This window comes from Genypterus blacodes, unplaced genomic scaffold (genome assembly GCF_046128005.1).
Source record: "Genypterus blacodes isolate CSIRO-AG114 ecotype Tasmania unplaced genomic scaffold, CSIRO-AGI_Gbla_v1 ptg000021l_1, whole genome shotgun sequence".
NCBI lineage: Eukaryota > Metazoa > Chordata > Actinopteri > Ophidiiformes > Ophidiidae > Genypterus > Genypterus blacodes.
Genome location: NW_027466834.1, coordinates 1,275,635 through 1,288,180, shown reverse-complemented (window position 1 = coordinate 1,288,180; position 12,546 = coordinate 1,275,635). Strand labels below are relative to the sequence as shown.

Below are 12,546 nucleotides of genomic sequence, written 5' to 3'. Positions count from 1 at the left end.
TTTTTCCTTTTCATTTCAAAGTGGCCTTGATATATCTGAGACATGACATCCTGAGCTTTTGGTTAGAGTTTCCCTCCTGGACCAGCTTGTTGTCTATGGTGGCTCTGAATGTATTTAAACCAAGACTCTAGTCAGAATCCCTACTGGTCTACTGGCAAGGTCAAAAAAGAAACATGTCAGCTAGGGGCCAGAGTGAGCCTCGAGACCTCAACTCTTTCTTCTTTCCCTTCTCTCCTCTTGGGTATGAGATAGTTTACTAGGACATTCTGCAATTTTCCCATAGATACTGAAGGTTATGCCAGTGTGTTGTTTTAATCCCACTAGGAGCTCCTATTGCACACCCAGCCGTTCATGGAGAGGGAATCTCTCATGGAACTGCCTCTCCAGAGGTCTTCATAGAGAGCTTTGCGCTGGGTCGGGAATTTTCCTGATGTTGCGGGTCTGTAAAGGTCTTTGAGACACTGTATGTGATATTGGGCTACACAAATAAAATTGACTTGACTTGACTTTAGCCGAGCATACTGTGGTGTTGTGTGTGTGTATGTGCTTGCACACTTGACGGTGGTACTTATGTCAAGTGTAGTAGTGCCTCTCATACAAAACACACAGCTCATACACAGATGAAAGGCCATACACCAAAATGGCAGGTTGGCCATACTGTACATAATGGTGTTTAACCACAGATATTTTTCTTGGAAGCCATCTAACTTTAAGAATGGTCACAGACAGTGTGTAGCAGTTGACTCAGTGGAGTTTAAAATCACTGGAGAATCCCAATACACAGAGGTTAATCTGACATTTTCTTTTGTACTATCAATTTGGCCTCTAAAGGAATCTTCCATTGCAGCACGTTCAACACGATTTGAGACATAGTCAGAGGGCAAATTTGTTTATACTTTTTTCAAATGACCACACCTGGATGTAGAGTGAAAAGCATGCCATCATAGAGGAGGGGTACTGTGTGTATGTGTGTGTCTGTGTGTGTCTCTGTCCATGGGTCTTTGTGTTTGTAATCTCAACACGATTAATCATATTAATGTTAGATGAACAAACTACCGTTCACTTTAGAAGAGGGGAAAGTCAACGGTAATTCTGCATCTTGTGTGTTTTTGTTCTCTCCACACAAGTATAAACAGGTATAACAGTGCAAAGTTTCACCTTCATTCATTTCATTTCCACAGACTGCTGGTAAGAAAACAAAGCGCCAAAGTATCCCTGCCTAATTTTCCCACCTCAGCCAAAATTTCACAATCGTGTCACAAAGATGGAATTATGCCAACCGCACTGACATCTGCATGTATACCTTTTGTGGTCATGACTAAACAAAAATCAGAAAAAAATTAACTCAATTAACTTTTACTATTTCTTTCACCATCTTTACAAATGCCATATAGAAATAAAATCCCCTCTTGCCAAAATGCCTCATAATTGTTTTACTTAGTTTAGTTGTTAAGTCACTGGGGAGGCAGTAGCTCAGTGGTTAGAGCTTCCGCTTGGGAACCGGAGGGTTGCCGCTTCGTGTCCATGCCAAGGTGCCCCTGAGCAAGGCACCGAACCCTCAATTGCTCCCCCCTCTGCGAAGGGTGGTAAATGTAATGTAAGTCGCTTTGGATAAAAGCGTCTGCCAAATGATCGTAATGTAATGTCAAGTCTTACAAGAGTGAATAACTGAAGGCTGCTGTGGCACAATTGTGGTGGAAAGTCTGATGGGGCTTTGTTTGGATTAGTTTGTTCTAGACGGACTCATGAGTAGCGCACATGTCTAGCATAGAGGACCATATCAAAGACATTGTAGTCTTTTGAAGATGTTTGTGTTGGCAGAGAATGATGCTAATTTAAATTAGATTAATAGCACTGGCATACATCACAGTCACACAGGTGCAGGTGAAACAGGTGCTTGAAGTTCATAGTAGAATCAACAAGCTACATGTCTCTACACACATTGCTGTGTTTTTTCCTGCATAGGGAATTTATTTAGTGGTCACCAAAGCCTTCTCTAAGGGGGAAATCACATTGGTTATTTTTTGTGTGATTTGGTGCAATACAGGCAGGGGCACGTGTCAAAGAAAAAATAGCAACCCCAAAAGGCTGGATGAGAAAGGAAATGTTTGCTGCCACTAAGGGTGACATGCAGCTGCAACAGGCTAAGCAGCCAGATTAGACTGTGCAATCATACTGATACCATTCATACTGCTGGTGTAGCTTATTCACTGTAACCAATTAACCAGTGGGTAGTATGATTTGAATAACTGCAACATTACAACAATTGGATTACACGATTGGACTTCATGGAAGGAGGAAAGAAGATATAATAAATTACTTATTTCTTTGCTGACAGCACAGGGACACATTGAATAGGCTGCAAGGAGCAGTATAGACAAATAACTAATTCACATTCTTTTAAATATATGTTTGATGTGCACAAACTGCTGGTTGGGTGCCCACATTGCATCAACATTTGAAAAAGATCAAAGTGGTACTTATTTGTTTCACTTTGGTGCCTGCAGAGAAGGCTTTGGCAGCCACCACAGGATTCTCAATGCAGGAAAACCCTGCAATATTAATGATGTTGGCATATTTCCCATACTGTCAAAGGTATTAGAGAGTGTATTTTGCCTATTTTACCTTTTTTGGCACATGTTTTGCATGATAACTAGCATTTGGACTGAATGTAAAGCCTTAGTTTAGCTGTCAAGTGACATAGCTGTGATACACTTGTCTTAATCCATCAGGTTACATATCTTTGAAGAAATGATGATGCTCTGCACTGGCTGTGACGAGTTGCATTGCAAGCATATAATCTTTTTACAAAATCAAAAGTATCATTTACACAGCTCCTCTCGTTCTTTTCTGTTTGATTGTTAATAATTTACTTTTTCCCCCCTGCCCATTTTTTCTGTCCTTTTGGCCAGGCTAATTCAAACTTTGAATCGCGATCTATGTGGATTACAACAAAGTTCTGTAGCCTATTTGTGGGCACTGCCTTACTGATTTATTGGTTGAGGTCCTGTACTTTGACAGCAGTTCTTAAGGATGAGATAGCATTTCCTCTCTTTGGATTTGTGGACATGAACTCACTTCACAGACCATTAGGCCGCTGAAACACATAGTAAATTTGCACTAAGGAAACAAGTGTTTGACTGTATTCAGGTCCATATCTATGGGTGGTTGACAGCTGCTCTGGTCCTGCCTGCAAAGAGGCATCATGAAATCGATAGTTCTCCCTGGGAGCTAAGTTTTGCCCGGGCTCAAATATTTTCCTTTTTCTCTTCTCTTTCTATTCTCTTACAGTTGACCATGTGTACTTCTAAATAGGCTTTGGTTTCATCTAGTCTGTCTGGAAATATTCTCACATGGGAACTGAACATGAGTCAGTGTGACTAAAGAGAGGGGAAAGGCCGAGGCTGTGGCATGTGCACTATTCCCCAATGTTCTTTTTATCTGCACTGTGAATAAGACAAATATGTCAGTAAGACATATACATGGAGAAAATTAATTGGACTGCTGTTCATCAAATACAGTTAGAGGCTGAGTGCCTGCTTGCAAATCTTACTCTCGTCAAGTAAGAAACTTCTAAATGTCTAGGATATAGTTTAAATAAATCAATTTACAATTGCATAATCTAGGTCATTTACTCAAATTGAGTGATTGATTTGCCTCTCTCTCTCTTGTATTTGTTCCCTTGTCTGTTTTTGCTTTGTGTGTATTGGAAGACTCCGCCTGAATTTATTTAGCTTTAAGTAGAAAGACACATTGCATATGCACAATAATGCTTTAGGGCCTGATTGTACTTGAGTGTTTGTGTTTGGTTCTTGTGGTCAACCCAATCAGGGTTGATCCCACTGCACCCGGTAGTTGTGAGTCAATTCTGTATTCATTTGAATCCATTCATTGGACGTCAGGATTGTGTTTAGTGCCATTTAACCAGAGACATTTTGGTTGTATTTGAAGTTAACAGATGCACCAGAAACCAGAGAAGGATCCCTCAGTAATGCTATTTTTCCATATTAAGCTAAAGATTAGAAATGTCTAATCTTAACCAACTTTAATTGCAATTGTTATGCTATATAACATCTTACTTTTTTGTTTTCTTTGCTGCCTTAAGTGCTTTTCCTCACGTTTGTTGGTCTAGTTGTGTAGTGTTTTACACACCTACATTAAATGTTAAATATATTAAAGTAGCTTCCCATCCCTAGTTAGGTTGGTGCCAGCAAGGTTTTGATTGTAACTGATAAAGTTATCTAGGCAGACTTGCAAGCTGAGGTGTTGATTGGCATGGTTTAATACAGGGGTGGGAAACCTTCGGCCCGCGAGGCCGTTTGGTCCGGCCCGCGAGACAATTTTGGCTCTTTCAATGACGGCATAAAAATAATTACACTGTGATCATAATCCCCCCGCCAGACCGGCAGATTGCAGTGCAAATTTCGAAGCGCTGATTTGCAGCATAGATGATCAGAAATGATAAGTCTTTGGGTTTAAGTGGTTCAGCCAGTGTGCGACCTAACACTAGTAGCCTTTTGGTCTCATTGTGTCACAATGCTTCATTTGATATCAACATGAACATTTTGTCACATAAATTGCGTAAACAAAACAAAGAACATTAAAATTAGTTGTAGTTGGACAATTAGAAACAAATAATAATTGTTTATCAAAAGCTGTATATGCAATGATTTGAAGACGAGCTGTAAATAGTTTTAGCCAGTTTCAGAGCACCAGTTGGAACATAAACCTATACATACAGAATTAAATCAGACCAACAGTCGAAACTTTCTTCTTTCTTCATAATTTCTCAAGAGCTGCTACCAGTGATTAACAACTGTTCAAGTTTAGTAAAAAAAAGATAATACACTTACTATTATAATAGGAGGATTACTAGAATTACTGGAATCGATGGCTTCCAACTTCCAGCATCTGCTGATACTGACAAAGTGATGGGAGGAATGTATTCTGAACTCTGAACAGCAGCTCATTCACACACATTAAATTCAAACTTTTTTATCTGCTAATAGCTCTACCTGCCTCTGGGCTAACTTTACATTAAATGACGAGTAAGCGCTGTAGTGTCACTGTGGAGCCCGTCTATCAGCAGCCTGCCATGCAGAATGCAGAGCGGTTGGGAGAGGGTTGTTATAGTGACAAGGAGTTGGCAGAGAACAGAATGACAGGAACCACTGATTAAGATGGAGGACTAGCTGTACAGCCATTCTGATGACCTGTACATGCATATTTATGAAGCTGTCGGTAGGACTGACATCTGAATATAGTGTAACACATGGTTGATGAGAATTTCCCTGCCAAAGTAGCATCAACTCGGCTAATGAGTTCATCCTCACAATCCCCTCAGTTTGTTGGTTATTGATTGAAATAGAGTACTTGTCTTGGTCTAAGTAAGATATTATTATTGTCTTTTTTTCCTCTCTCTTAACAATATGTTTATGTTATACACATGAGGTAATGCTTAGATGAAAAGTTGAAATCTTAAGCAAAGAGAGGATTTATAAGGTTAAATTGCTGCATGATACATACATGTTGTATGTACCACAGTACCACTGGCAATTTCTGTTTTTGGTCTCCTTTCTGATTTCTTGATAAATATACTGTAATCTGGCAATATTTGAAGCCTCTCAGTGATGACTGCCAATGCCTGTGGCTAAGCAGAATTTGATGACTGAATGTAAATAGACTATGTGTGTGTGACAAGTGTGACAGTGGTCTCATGGCTCAGGTAGAATTCACAAGTGACATCTGACATGTCACAGCTCAGGGTGATATGTGACAGCAGTGCCATTTGCACAACACAAACACACAACTTTTCTTGTAGTGACTCATTCTAAGTGATCCTGCTATTGTTTAATGCCACCAATAAAGACATTAGTGAGTCGCAGATGTAGATTATGCAGTTTCTTTTCCATCAGAATTGCTGGTAAGCTGAAGCAACCGTGAGTTCTTATAAACCTGGAAAAATAGTTTTGCTTTACAGGGTTGTTTTCACCGGGGGATTCCTTCAACAATTGGAGAATACCTATCCTCTGTTGGCAATTAAATAAGTATGGGAACTATAGTTTCCAAAGCCAAGTGGATCCTGGTTCTGTAGTGCAAGACAAAGTACATGAGTATTCAGAAAAATGTACACAATTTACAACTTTCAGATTCAAATGCAGACATTCTCTACAGCAGTGCAGTACCTTTCATGATGTCATTGATGGAATAAAACCCAAGAGAAGTCAAATACACATTTAGAGTAAACAAACACTGAGCTTGTCTTTCATGGAATAGCAGGAAATGAAGCACCTGCATGCCAGGAACTGCACCTCTTAGAGGAGACAGGCCAATAGTATGGTAGAGCTGTGACTTTCAACGGAATTTACTGGTAGCAGATGGAATCATGGAACTGACTTTGGTATATAAACAGCTATTTATATACCTGCAATCATCTTTAAATATGTCGAATTGTACAAAACAAACTGTTACAGTTTTTTTTAAAGATATGTACATTTTAGATGTTTTCCTTTCTGGGATAACCAGTTTGCCCCTCAGGAAAACTACATCTGCTGTCAAATCCTTACCTATTCACTCCCAAAGAACACATTGTCTTCTTATTATGGCATTGATCTGAAGAGTGTGTTTGTTTATAAAAGGCTGTACTACAAACGTCGGCGTTGTTTGGCCACCATTTATTATAAGAAAGAAAGAAAGATGTCTTTATCATGATAATGTCTGTCTGAGTGCCAACAAAAAATGGCTAAAGCCAGAATTTTTGTATAAACACACATGCAACTTTATTTCATACAGCTGTACCTCCTTTGTCGCTATAAAGTTGCAAATATGGAAGTTGTCAGTGAACATTTATGGTTTAGTTGTGTTGGATTTCAGTAAAAGCAAATCTACTTTAAACTTAAATCTTTTCAGTTTATTTTCCTAAAATAAATTTGTACAGAAGAAGTGAACAAAAACACTTATTGCTGCTTCTGCTCACATTCTGTCATACAGCCCTTTGAAAAATAACAGTGACTGTACCTGCTCCAGCTTAATGCTCAGGTGGCTACAGATATAGATACTTTAGTTGCTTCACTGGGCAGCCCCATGTGTGGAAAGGTCGGAGGAGGGTAGCGCTGGGAAGTGTCATGCTACTGTAGTTAACACTGAAAAACTAAAATACCATAGGGTGTATTAATAATGCTTTTTGTGTTCTGCAGCTTTCCTATTATCATCACTATTGCTTCTAATAAGCCTTATTCTAGCCTTTTCTGCATGTCACTTAGTTTTTTGCTGGGCACAGCATCAGCCTTTGTGTTGTTAAATACCTGAACCAATCATCCTGCAGGTGAAACTGTTGTCAAATGCGGAGATGTTTGTAATAATGATCAATTTTCTTTTCTTTTTGTTGTTATTGTTGAATATTTGGATTTTAGAAAGCATTTGACATGACAATTAGCGTACAGTTCCGGAACATTTGAGATTGTTTTCTTATACAGGGAGAAGGGAAGAAATGAGAAAGAAAGAGAAAAAGGAAGGAAATATTGATTGGGACCTAGTCATGTTTCTTTTGTGTACATGATTCATACAAGGATTACAGCTAAAGGTGGTTTACATGACAACAGTACCTTTTTTTTTTTCCTTTTATTTCTTGCTTTAAGACAGGGGTGTCAAACTCAAATTCACAGTGGGCCAAAATAAAAAAACTGGGACTAATTTGCGCGCCAGACTCCATATTTAGTGAGAAATTGACTGCAACTGTGCATGTTTTCCCTTCTCTCCAGTTATACAATGATAAGCTTTTTCTTATGGAAACATACTTAAGCTTTGCTTCGAGATTAAATCTGGAACAAGCAAAGCTTGTTATTTTAAACACATGAGATATCGAAGTATTATTATTTCAAATAAGAGATACGTCAGTGGCATTTGTTTATTTTTATTTAAATATACAAAATAAAAATAAAAACTATCTGTAATCTTTCAAGTTAATTTTCAATGGCAACCTTTTTTTCACAGAACTATAAAACCAAAATAAAATTATAATTTCCTTCAATGAAAATCCAACAATTCAACTTTTAACAGTCAATGCCTTGGAGTAACAAGAAAAAAGTGCAAAGAGAAAGCATTAATTCTGGCTCAGTTTGCTACACTCTGATTTATTCTGATGCACATTGGTCCAAGCCAGATACCCGACATCTCCTCTTAGATGCTAGTTCATCCACGTTTGGGGTCAGGCTCTGAGCAGAGGAAATCCTCAGGATTGAGTGAAGGTGTTCATTAGTGAGACGACTCCTGTGTAGATGTTTTGTTCATCTTCATCAAAAAGAATAGTTGTTCACATAGACATGTGCTGTCGAACATAGAGAGCCTTTGAGCAGCTTGGGGATGGAGTTGGGGCATTGTGTTGGGGATGAAACAAGGAAACTGTGCAGCGCCAACAGAGGCAACACAAGGCAATTTTATTTATATAGCACATTTCAGCAGCAAGGCAATTCAAAGTGCTTTACGATAAAATAAAACAAAAGCATCAGAAAAAGAAAAGGACAGTTAGATACAAGAAAACAGAAAAATGTAAAGAAAATTAAAACTAAAAAGGACATTTAAGTACAGTTGAAAACAAAAATGTAATGAAAAATATAAAAAAAAAAATAGTTTCCCCCGTAGTTGTTTTACTTTGATTTATGCCTCTGTTTCTATTTGTTTGCCCCGTGATAAAACAGGTTACCTTATCTCGCAAAAGAGTTCTATTTTATTTCTATTTTGATGAATAAAATTACCCTGTCCAACAGTTCTCTTTTATTCCTATTTTGAATAAGTTGGGTTATGCCCTGTCCCACAAGGATTACCACTTATTCCTGAACTGAACAGGTTACCTTGTCCCACAAGGAATTCCCTTTAGTATAAATTGGGTTATGCCCTATCCAACAAGGATTACCACTTATCTTGAACAGACAAGGATTTCTCTTTTTGAGTAAATCAATTGTCTTACCCCTGCAGAAGCCACCGGGTTCTTTTCTCCCTTAAGGATCTGAGCGTTGACCAGGGCTGTGGCGGAACGTCTGCTCACCCCGCCGCTTGGTTAGAGTCATACTTTGACGGCAACCAAAAATAAGGAATGGAGTTCCCGGCCAAACAGAACAGAAAACTGAAGTGAACGCCAGACCAGCCAGCATGGACTGTCGGATCCAGCGTCCCTTGCACTACTACCTAATGGAAGGACTAAACTAACATAGAAACAAAGCCACAAAATAATAGGATTCCTGGGACCTCCAGACCCAGTTAAAACAATTTATCTCAGGCACTTCATTCATTCCCAGGAGAGACAGGAAACCGCATCCAATGCTGCCTCCTTCCACACACCTTTAATTAGACAGAGAGATAGAGGGAGAGACACGCCCTGCCACTGCATCCTTTTATACACAGGTGAGGGTGACCTGACGGCAGGAAGGGGACAGCTAACGCACGCAGCATGGCCACACGCAACATCAGCAACATGGTTTTGCAGTAGTCTAACCTGCCGAAGGCGAAAGCATGCATTTGTTTATTTGCTGCTTAAGAAATTAGTAATTTTGAAATATTTCTAACATGCAGACAGCTTTGAAGAAATTCCTCACAATAGGTATATTCCGTATATCTGAAATCTCCAGTCAGACTGTTAGTAGAAGGGAACCTGTCACACAAATGCACAACAGACCTTTTCAAACTAAATTGCAGTTCCTTCTTATCTGGACTCAGTAGTGATTAACACCAAAGGAGGCAGAGGATTTGCTCCCCATGTCCTCATTTTGACTGATCTTGTTTCCAGTCTAAAATGAATGAATAGGCTCATAAAAAATCCCACGGCTCCTGAGATGACTGTGGCTATTTTTATCCCCATCAACATGATTCATCCTAGGATGAATATTAATTCAGAGTGGATTGGAAATAGAATACCCAACATGGGAGAATGGCTTTGCATTATTTTTTATTTCCTTGGTTTCATAGTTACTCACATGGAGCCTTGTTTTTTGTATCTCAAACTGATCTTAAAGCCTAATTAGGACAGTGGCTTTATGCCTGAGCTAAGGAACTTTATTCAGTGCTTTGAGGCAAACTGTGACCCTCCTACCCATTATTAAATTCACAGAATGGATAAGGAGCACTCTTAGCACTGTTGTCCAGACCAGAGGATGACACAGATGTCATTGTCTGTCCTGTCTATTCAGTGGACACACTTGGTTCCACAGCAGCAAACAAACCTGCCATCCCTCTCCTTTTTATTCACTCACTTGTCTGTTTTAATTCCCTTGTTTGGAAGAAGGTTTAAGCTTTCAACTAGGGTATAATGTACATAAATACTGTACATTCCTCTCTGTGTTCTCCACTGTCACACAAAGTATATTATGTTGTCTCTACGTCTCAAGAGGTGTTAACGGTTCTCCGATTTTTGATTATTAAAGTCCACTGATAGTTGATTAAGTAAGTTGTTTGAAATTTGTATGTTAAAAATACTACCCAGGGTGACTAGAAGGAAAAATGTGTTCCTATTTATCATTGTCCTATGCGCCTTAAGTTCCAATGCATCATAAGGTTTTCCCTATATACAATAGTAAAGAACATTCAGTATAACAGCCTTTTCTCTGTAATGATGCCGCTCACTGCAGTGATCCGGCTACCTATAGTGTTGTTTTCGTTATTCCCGCTCCCGCTACAAACTGTATAAAGTATTTTGATATTTTAATTGTACTATCTAGTAAATAGAATAACCCCTGTTACTCACTTAAGAAATGTATGAATCAGTTGTGTTCATTTCTGCTTTTTCTCTATTCAGAAATTGAACTGAAGTATTGTGGGTAGTAAATTTACCAGTAAATCTGATATGGGTTCTGTAACGCTATACCAGAACAATGCCACACTCTGAAAATGAGACACAATGTTAAAAGAGATTTGCCTCAGGCAGAATAACAAAGGCTCTCTATTCATCTCTGCCTCTGTCTCTCTTTCTTTCTCTGTTTCTTTTTACATTTCTTTCTTTCTTTCTTTCTTTCTTTCTTTCTTTCTTTTCTTTTCCACACACACATACCCATGCCCGTCTGTTTTTCTCAGCTCCTTTCTGTCTCTCTATCATCTGTAGGTAACAGCAGTTGGTGTGCTGTGCTTCAGAAGCAACGGGGACTTGATTAATACAACCGATACACTCCTCTTGTGAGTAATAGTGTGTGTGTGTGTTTCCTGTAATCCTGTCCTGTCCTTACTGAGCCTATTCAGTATTCCCACTTGTTGTTAATGACATACCAGATCTATCCTTTGCTGTAGCTGCCTCTCCATGGCTTTATTTGTGGTCTGATTTTGATCTGAGGATAATTTTCAGTGACTCAAGAAAATGTATGTCAAGGGAGTCTAATTACTCCCTGTGGACCACAACTATGCTGTGATCATTTTCTCAAGCTATTTTTATTATTTTGTGTAGCAGTACTGCTTCTCTTCAGCAAAATCTGTTTGCGTGTAAATACCCGACAGTCGTTGATAACAATCAAAATACAGATACGTTTGCCATTTTAAATACGTATATACCTTATAAGGAAACTGCTCAGAGCTGCAAGTATATTATCACTTACTGTAATTGTTCAGTTCGTCCCTGCAGCTTGACGGAATGCCCTGAATGAGCAAAGAAGAAACTATTGATGCCTGTAATGCAATGCAGGCATTCACAGATCCAGAATATGGGACCTGATCCGAACAAACGTATAGAGAATCTACTTGAACCAGACATGCATTTATTATTTTTCCAAAAGGGGCCAGAGTCACACCTGATATAATAGACCATAGATAAAAAGGCCTAATCCAAAATGTTGTCAACCCAAACTGACCCAAATACAGTGAAATGCCAACACCACAACCTCATGTTGGCAAAGAATGCCTCCATTGTTCCTGCCCTTTAGTTGGTGCTCTTATTTGCCCCTCAAAAAGCACATTTTCTCCTCGGGGCCAATGTCAGGTCTAAATTTCTAGCATTACATTACATTACATTACGATCATTTGGCAGACGCTTTTATCCAAAGCGACTTACATTACATTACCACCCTTCGCAGAGGGGTGAGCAATTGAGGGTTCGGTGCCTTGCTCAGGGCAACCGGCAACCCTCCGGTTCCCAAGCGGAAGCTCTACCCATTGAGCCTCCTCTAGCAAATGAGAATGCACACACGTCTTGTCATCATGTGTGGTTATTGCATTGTGACACAGCATTTTCAAACTATATGACCCTTAGATCACTCTGAACCTTAACAAAGAAAAACCAGACAGCTGTCTTTTTAGTTACTTTTGAATCTTAAATTCTATTTGTCATGTAACAGCACTTAAAATCAGTCAGGTTGAATCACTGCTTTCAGGAGAGCGTAGTGTACTGAAGAGGATAGGGTTGCATTAGTCTGAAATGCACAAATAATATTGCTGCAGGGAAAGTAATGGGAAGTAAGCAAGTAATATGTGACCAACATATTGACTATATTTACCAACAACAAAACTCACATTAGCATCTGAGATTTCTTTTTGTAATGAGAACCGCCAGGCTCAATTCCACACACTTGTGTG

General features: G+C 39.1%; 1 protein-coding gene across 3 annotated transcripts in view; it reads left to right on the top strand.

The window, feature by feature from the left end:
* peak1 (pseudopodium-enriched atypical kinase 1) overlaps positions 1-12,546 on the top strand; it is a 73,872-nt gene that overhangs the window by 33,169 nt on the left and 28,157 nt on the right. The window contains exon 3 of one of the 3 annotated variants that reach the window (XM_076142393.1): positions 11,090-11,160. The exons of 1 other annotated variant lie outside the window; for it this stretch is intronic. The gene's annotated coding sequence lies outside the window, so the exon portion shown is untranslated. Of the gene's footprint in view, positions 1-11,061; positions 11,161-12,546 lie in introns of all 3 variants that reach the window. One more of the 3 variants, XM_076142391.1, reaches the window with a different exon arrangement.